This window comes from Callithrix jacchus, chromosome 15 (genome assembly GCF_049354715.1).
Source record: "Callithrix jacchus isolate 240 chromosome 15, calJac240_pri, whole genome shotgun sequence".
NCBI classification, from domain to species: Eukaryota; Metazoa; Chordata; class Mammalia; order Primates; family Cebidae; genus Callithrix; species Callithrix jacchus.
In genome coordinates, this window is record NC_133516.1 from 72,772,926 (window position 1) to 72,780,318 (window position 7,393).

Genomic DNA, 7,393 nt, shown 5'->3' on the forward strand with positions numbered 1-7,393 from the left:
GTGCACTAGTTCTGGCCAGTCTGCAAAAATCACATACTTGCATGCCTTGGTGTCCTGAAAAAACCTTTTGACATGTAGGGTCTAACTGTAACACCTTTAAATGGTCTCCACCCCAAACTGAACATGGGTCATATGTCACATGCATATTTGTTCAATACACATGTTGGAACCACCTTCATGAATATTCATAGCTTCTCATATAACCTGTTAAGTATGTATGATTAGTCAACCTCTCATCAGATCCCCACAGGAGCTCTGGGTACAATAGACACTGGGAAATGCGCACTATAATTTTGGCTGACCAGCCTGGGCAACAAAGTGAGAGCCCATCTCTACAAAAAATTTTAAAAATCAGCCCTTGCATAGTTGCACATACTTGTACTCCTAGCTACACAGAGGCTGGGGCAGGAGGATCACTTGAGCCCAGGAGGCTAAGGCTGAAGTGGGCCATGTTCATGCCACTGTACTTCAGCCTGAGTGAAAGAGTGAGACCCTGTCTCAAAATAATAATAAATTTTAAAAAGACTGAATGTTGGCCAGGTGCGATCGCTCATGCCTGTAATCCCAGCACTTTGGGAGGCCAAGGCAGGAGGATCACAAGGTCAGAAGTTCAAGACCAGACTGGCCAACATGTTGAAACCCCGTCTCTACTAAAAAATACAAACATTAGCAGGGCATGGCGGCTCGTGCCTATAATCCCAGCTACTTGGGAGGTTGAGGTAGGAGATTTGCTTAAACCGGGACCCAAGAGGCCAGGAGGCGAAGGCTGCAGTGAGCAGAGATTGTGCAAGACTCTATCTCAAAAAAAAAAAAAAAAAGATTGAATGTTGTTTATACTTCCTGGATAACTCCAGGAACATATTAAGCAGGACCTTAATCACGTGCTAGCCCCTCACCTAAAAGGTGGGTGCAGCCCCAGCTTCCAAGCCCCCCAAGTAGCTCCAGCATTCCAGGATTCCAGGATTTCTATATGCAGAGGCTGGGGACCTTCCCAAAGCCATGAGGGGGTGGGAGGCAGAAGTGACCTAGCACCTGCCTTGTGCTGAGTTCCTTGCATGCACAACTATGGTGCTCCCAGGTGTGCAAGACCTGGGGCAAGGCATGGGCGGGGAGTGGCTGGACCTGGCTCTGAATGATGAGTCCTTGAAGTTGAGATCACTTCCTAGTCCCATTAGTCCCCAGGGTCTGGCTCAGTGCTGGGTATACAGCAGGTGCTCATGGAATGTAGAATGAATGACTCGCATGTGTGTGCATGAATCAGCTGGCTGGTGACAGGAAAGACAGACTGAAATAACTCATCTGAAAACGACTTGAACCATTCAAAAGGGGCTGCTCTCCAAGGCGATGGGGTCTTTGGTGGGAGGTGAGGGAAGCCTGTGGACGAGACAGCATGGTGGCTGCACTAATACATAAGATGCTTTTCATATCTCATGGTGGGGGGAAAGGGAAAGATTTTTTAAAATGTTTCATGGAAGCTGGAAAATGAAGTTCATGTGCTCTGCTTGCTCCTGCTCATGAACAGGTAGAGGTGAGGGGTGGCCCCAGGCCCAGAGGGGCCTCTTGGGGAGACCCCTGACTGCCACCCTCAAGGGTGTGCACTGGGACCTACAGGCAATGGGGAGCCACTGAACATTCTTGAGTGAGGGTGGTCTGACCAGATCCAGCTTCAGCATGACTTCTCTGGCATCAGGTGTGCAATGGGGGGAACCTGGAGGAAGGAAGGCAGCACCGGCCCCACCTTCACCCCCAGAGGCTTCTACAATTCTTCAAACACTCCCAAATCACCCATAATGCCCCCCTTTCCCCCCCAACTCAGTGCCACTCACCTGCTGCAAGTCAGCTGCAAGTGAGCCCAAAATTCTCCTGCTGTCACCACAGCCACCTGGTCCAGGCCAGCAGCAGCTTTCCCCTGGGCCATGATGCCAGCCTCCCAGTGGCTCTGGCAGCTGCCTCAGGCCCTTCTACAATTTGTGCCTCAGCAGGAGAGGCCTTTAAAACACAGTCACACATGTCACCCCCAAGCTCCTCTGAAAAGGCTCTGTCAGCACTGGGGACCAAAGCTCCACTTCTAAGCCCCAGCCTGGGAGCCCTGGGATCTGGTCCCACCTTCTCTCCCAGCCATGCTGACCCCGCTCCTCTCTCTGGCCTCCTTTACCTCCCGCCAAACTCATCCCAGCTCCTCACCCCTGATTCGTGTTCCTCACCTGGAGCAGTCCCTTCACCTGGTCACAGCCCCTTCTCATCACTTGATTCCAGACCACAGGCCACCTCCCAGCCCACACTCATTGCAGCAGCCCTGTGCTCTGGAGCGTCAGCTCCGTTGTCTGTCTGTCTTCCCCCAGAAGACCATCAGCTCCCTGCAGGCAGGGACGATGCTCCATCCATCCACCTCGACAGCAGGCCCTGGCTGAGCCAGGCTTACCCAGAGACCAGGCTACATGGTGTTCCTGACCCCTGCTCCCACGTTTGCCAGCAAAAGCGGAGCTGAAGGTCAGCAGACTCCAGAACTCCAGAACTGGCCCTTCTACTGGACAGCTGCGGCCTCCCACACTGTCCAGGGACTGGAAATCCCCTCCTTGCAGTTGCTCCTGGCTGTGTAACCACCCCACAGCCCCCTAGGGAGCTCCCCACACTGGAAAAACATTCCCAGGGCCCAGGTGGCCCCAAATTGGGATGTCCACCATGGAGGAGGTGCCCCGGACCCCAGCAGGAGGGCACATGAAGCAGACGCACCTCGCAGAGTGCTGCCTCATTAATACTTATCACAACTTCACCAGCACCCGTCCCTTGGTCTTTGGGATCAGCAGAGGATGTGAAAGTGGACGCATTAGGGTGTTAAATAATTCAACAGCAAGCAGCCTCCGCCAAGCACCTGACGGCTTTCTGCTTGCTGGGGCAGCGATGCCAGTGCTGGCCCAAGGCCCGGCCACCTCTGCAGGACAGCATGGGGACAGTCCAGGCCTGCCACGTGGCCACCAGAGGCAGGGTGGTGCCTCTAACAAGGTGAGGGATGGCATATCTTCATCTGTGGACCCTCACGTCCCAGCAAGGCCCAAGAGGCTGGTGGCTTATTTCCTTAAGGCCGCACTGCTGCCCACAATATCCAGGGACCTTGACTTTGGGACCCGGATGTGTTTATTTGTTTTCTCTCTCCTAGTCACTCCAGGCGTGGCAACTCCTCACCAGAAACTTGAAACATGGCTACGTCCCCAAGTCCAGGGAACTGTGCAGCCACTGTTGCAGGATTTTAGAGACTGGAGAGACCACTGAGGTGGCAGAAGGTGTTTATTTAAGGTGTACACCGGCCCAGCTCCAATTTGCATCCAAAATGGCTGGACGCCTAACAAAGACGGGGCTTGATTTTTTATACATGAAGTACACAGTGGCGCTAAAACAAGTTTGTAGGTGCAGAACAAAGGCAATTTATTAAGGAACGGCAGGCACCTAACTTAGACTTACTTATGACTGCTGCTATGCAACCCAGATGTTCACTATCTGTAGAGCTCAAGGATTCTAACACAGGCCTTATCTATTACCCTCTGCTACAGCGCCTAAAGGCTGGAATTCAGCCTGCTTGGGCATTTTTTATGACCTTCAACTGTGTTACAGAAAAATTACAGTTATCAGCTATAAAGAACAAGAATATGCCTCCCTCTGCCTTCCTTCCCCACTGCTGGCCGCCTCCTCCTCCGCCCGCCCGCAGCTGAGCAGCCGAGGCCGCCGCGCGGGTGGCTGCGGAGCCCTCAGCCATGGCCTCGGGCGACACCCTCTACATCGCCACGGACGGCTCGGAGATGCCGGCCGAGATCGTGGAGCTGCACGAGATCGAGGTGGAGACCATCCCGGTGGAGACCATCGAGACCACGGTGGTGGGCGAGGAGGAGGAGGACGACGACGGCGACTACGAGGACGGTGGTGGCGGCGACCACGGTGGCGGGGGCGGCCACGGGCACGCCGTGCACCACCACCACCACCGCCACCCGCCCATGATCGCGCTGCAGCCGCTGGTCACCGACGACCCGACCCAGGTGCACCACCAGCAGGAGGTGATCCTGGTGCAGACGCGCTAGGAGGTGGTGGGCGGCGACAACTCGGATGGGCTGCACGCCGAGGACGGCTTTGAGGACCAGATGCTCATCCCGGTACCCGCGCCGGCCAGCGGCGGCGACGACTACATGGAGCACACGCTGGTCACGGTGGCGGCGGCCGGCAAGAACCGCGGCGGCGGCTCGTCGTCTTCGGGCGGCGGCGGCGTCAAGAAGGGCGGCGCAAGAAGAGCGGCAAGAAGAGTTACCTGAGCGGCGGCGCCGACCCGGGCAACAAGAAGTGGGAGCAGAAGCAGGTGCAGATCAAGACCCTGGAGGGCGAGTTCTCTGTCACCTTGCGGTCCTCAGATGAAAAAAAAAAAGATACTGACCACCAGACAGTGGTTGAAGAGCAGATCATTGGTGAGAACTCACCTCCTGATTATTCAGAATATATGACGGGAAAAAACTTCCTCCTGGAGGAATACCTGGCATTGACCTCTCAGATCCCAAACTGGCAGAATTTGCTAGTGCACGTTCGAAGGCTGTGGGAAACGCTTTTCACTGGACTTCAATTTGCGCACACAAGTGTGAATCCAAACCGGAGACAGGCCCTATGTGTGCCCCTTCGATGGTTGTAATAAGAAGTTTGCTCAGTCAACTAACCTGAAATCTCACATCTTAACACATGCTAAGGCCAAAAACAACCAGTGAAAAGAAGAGAAAAGACCCTTCTCGACCACGGGAAGCATCTTCCAGGAATGTGATTGGGAATAAATATGTCTCTCCTTTGTATATTATCTCTAGGAAGAATTTTAAAAATGAATCCTACACACCTAAGAGACATATGTTTTGATAAAGTAGTAAAAATTAAAAAAAAAAACTTTACTAAGATGACATTGCTAAGATGCTCTATCTTGCTCTGTAATCTCGTTTCAAAAACAGGGTGTTTTTGTAAAGTGTGGTCCCAACAGGAGGACAATTCATGAACTTCGCATCAAAAGACAATTATTTATACAACAGTGCTAAAAATGGGACCTCTTTTCACATTTGTATAAATATGAAGCTCACCTGTTGCTTACAATTTTTTTAATTTTGTATTTTCCAAGTGTGCATATTGTACACTTTTTTGGGGATATGCTTAGTAATGCTATGTGTGATTTTTCTGGAGGTTGATAACTTTGCTTGCAGCAGATTTTCTTTATAAGAATAGGCAGTTACATGCATACTTCAAAAGTATTTTCCTGTAAAAAAAAATTCATATAGGTTTTGTTTGCTGTCTTAATTTTGGTTGTATTCTCTGATGTTAATACATTTTGTATAATTGTATCATATAGCTGTATTGAATCATGTAGTATCAAATATTAGATGTGATTTAATAGTGTTAATCAATTTAAACCCATTTTAGTCACTTTTTTTTTTTCCAAAAAATACTGCCAGATGCTGATGTTCAGTGTAATTTCTTTGCCTGTTCAGTTACAGAAAGTGGTGCTCAGTTGTAGAATGTATTGTACATTTTAACACCTGAAGTGTACATCCCATGTAACAGAAAGGGCAACAAGAAAATAGCAACCCTAAAGTGAGAATATGGCAGAACAAGATCTGTAAAAAAAAAAAAAAGAACAAGAATACAAGAAATGATAAACTCATAAAACTTGCAAGGCCGGGCTCAGTGGCTCACACCTGTAATCCCAGCACTTTGGGAGGCTGAGGCGGGTGGATCAACTGAGATTGGGAGCTCAGGAACAGCCTGACCAACATGGAGAAACCCTGTCTCTACTAAAAATACAAAAATTAGCTGGGCATGGTGGTGCATGCCTGTAATTCCAGCTACTTGGGAGGCTGAGGCAGGAGAATCGCTTGAACCCAGGAGGTGGAGGTTGCAGTGAGCCAAGATTGCACTCCACACTGGGCTACGAGAGCGAAACTCCATCACAAAAAAACAAAAAAAAAAATAAAAATAAATAAATAAATAAAAACTTGCAAAGCAGGATACAATTCCACAGGAGGGGGAAGGACTCAGGGAAGTTTGCTTATAGAAGAAAATTTTAATTTCTGCTCCTCTTTCCTGCATTAATTTTATTTTTATATTTTTCTTTTATCGGTTTTTCTTTTCTCTCTTCATCACCTGCGCCCAGGCTGCCTTACAGGCTCCTGTTGGGACGCTATTTCTAAGCCCCAGCCTTAGGCACTTCAGTGCTTTTGAAGAGTTTAAATTGGCTGGTGCTAGGGTGGCAACTCAACTGCCTCCTGGGGCCGGAGTGGCTGGACTAGGTGGGCCTGGAGCAAACTGGAGACCAGCCCGGCCCCTCTGAGGGGACTGTGCCGCTCGGTGCCAGCGCCAGACTTTGATTGCCTCAAATTTCAAACTTGGAAATGCTCACATAGGACAAAGGTGGCCTGTGACCAACAGTGCCAGTTTGAGGCCTGGGTCCTGGGGGAACAACGGGGGGGGCCCCTACCCCCTATTTCTTTTCCAACCTATTACTGCCGCTTGCCCCTCACACCGCACTCGCCCCCCAAGGGGCTTCTCTCACTCTGTGGCCATCACCTAGACTGAGACATGGGTCTAGACTGAGACCCTCAAAGACAAGGCTTCTGGGTCCCTGGGGAAGAAGACACCTTAATAAATATTCATTGAATTAAATGACTTTGAAATTATAAATATTCATTGAATATTTATAATTTATAAATATTCATTGAATTAAATTCATTGAAATTAATGATCCAGCCTATTTCCTGGTCAGGACAAGGTCAGCCTCAGGGCCACCGCTGACTTACTCCTCTGGTTCATGCAGGGTCTCAGGAGCCAGTCCCTACAGATCACGGCCTGAGACATTCTGAGGTGCATGTCGACCCTTGCAGAAGACAGCTGGCACCCCAGCTGTGAAGGGCGATGCCGCCTGGACACCACGTCCCAGGACATTTGGCTAAACTAGCCTCATTAATAGACCAGCCAAACACTCCTCACATATCTGCTTGCATCTAGATCTGTGTGGATGGGTTTTGTCACCAAACTCCTATTTCTATGAATAATTACCAGCCACAGGGCCACTTCACAGGCATTGATGCCACTTATTTATCAAAAAGAGCGGCAGGCCTCATCCATGGTTGGGGAAACAACATTGTAGAGAGAGGCGGCAACTGAGACTTAAGGAGGCAAGGAAGCCAGTGAGCAGGGGAGGCCGTGGCTTGTAAGCAGGGCTGCCACTGGAAGGACCCTATAGTGTGACACCACAGGAAGGCCTGGAAACAGGAGGCCTTCCTGAGGGGAGGGGAGGTGGTTTCTGCTCCTGAGGTCACAGTGGGGTGCCTGGGTGGTACCCAGAGGGTTTTTCCTGAGGGTAGATGCAGGCCCCAGTCCCACC

The 7,393-nt window shown here is 50.5% G+C and overlaps 1 pseudogene; it reads left to right on the forward strand.

The window, feature by feature from the left end:
- Window positions 1–3,705: 3,705 nt before the first annotated feature.
- LOC100407259 (transcriptional repressor protein YY1 pseudogene) lies at window positions 3,706–5,642 on the forward strand (annotated as a pseudogene).
- The last annotated feature ends 1,751 nt before the right edge of the window (window positions 5,643–7,393 follow it).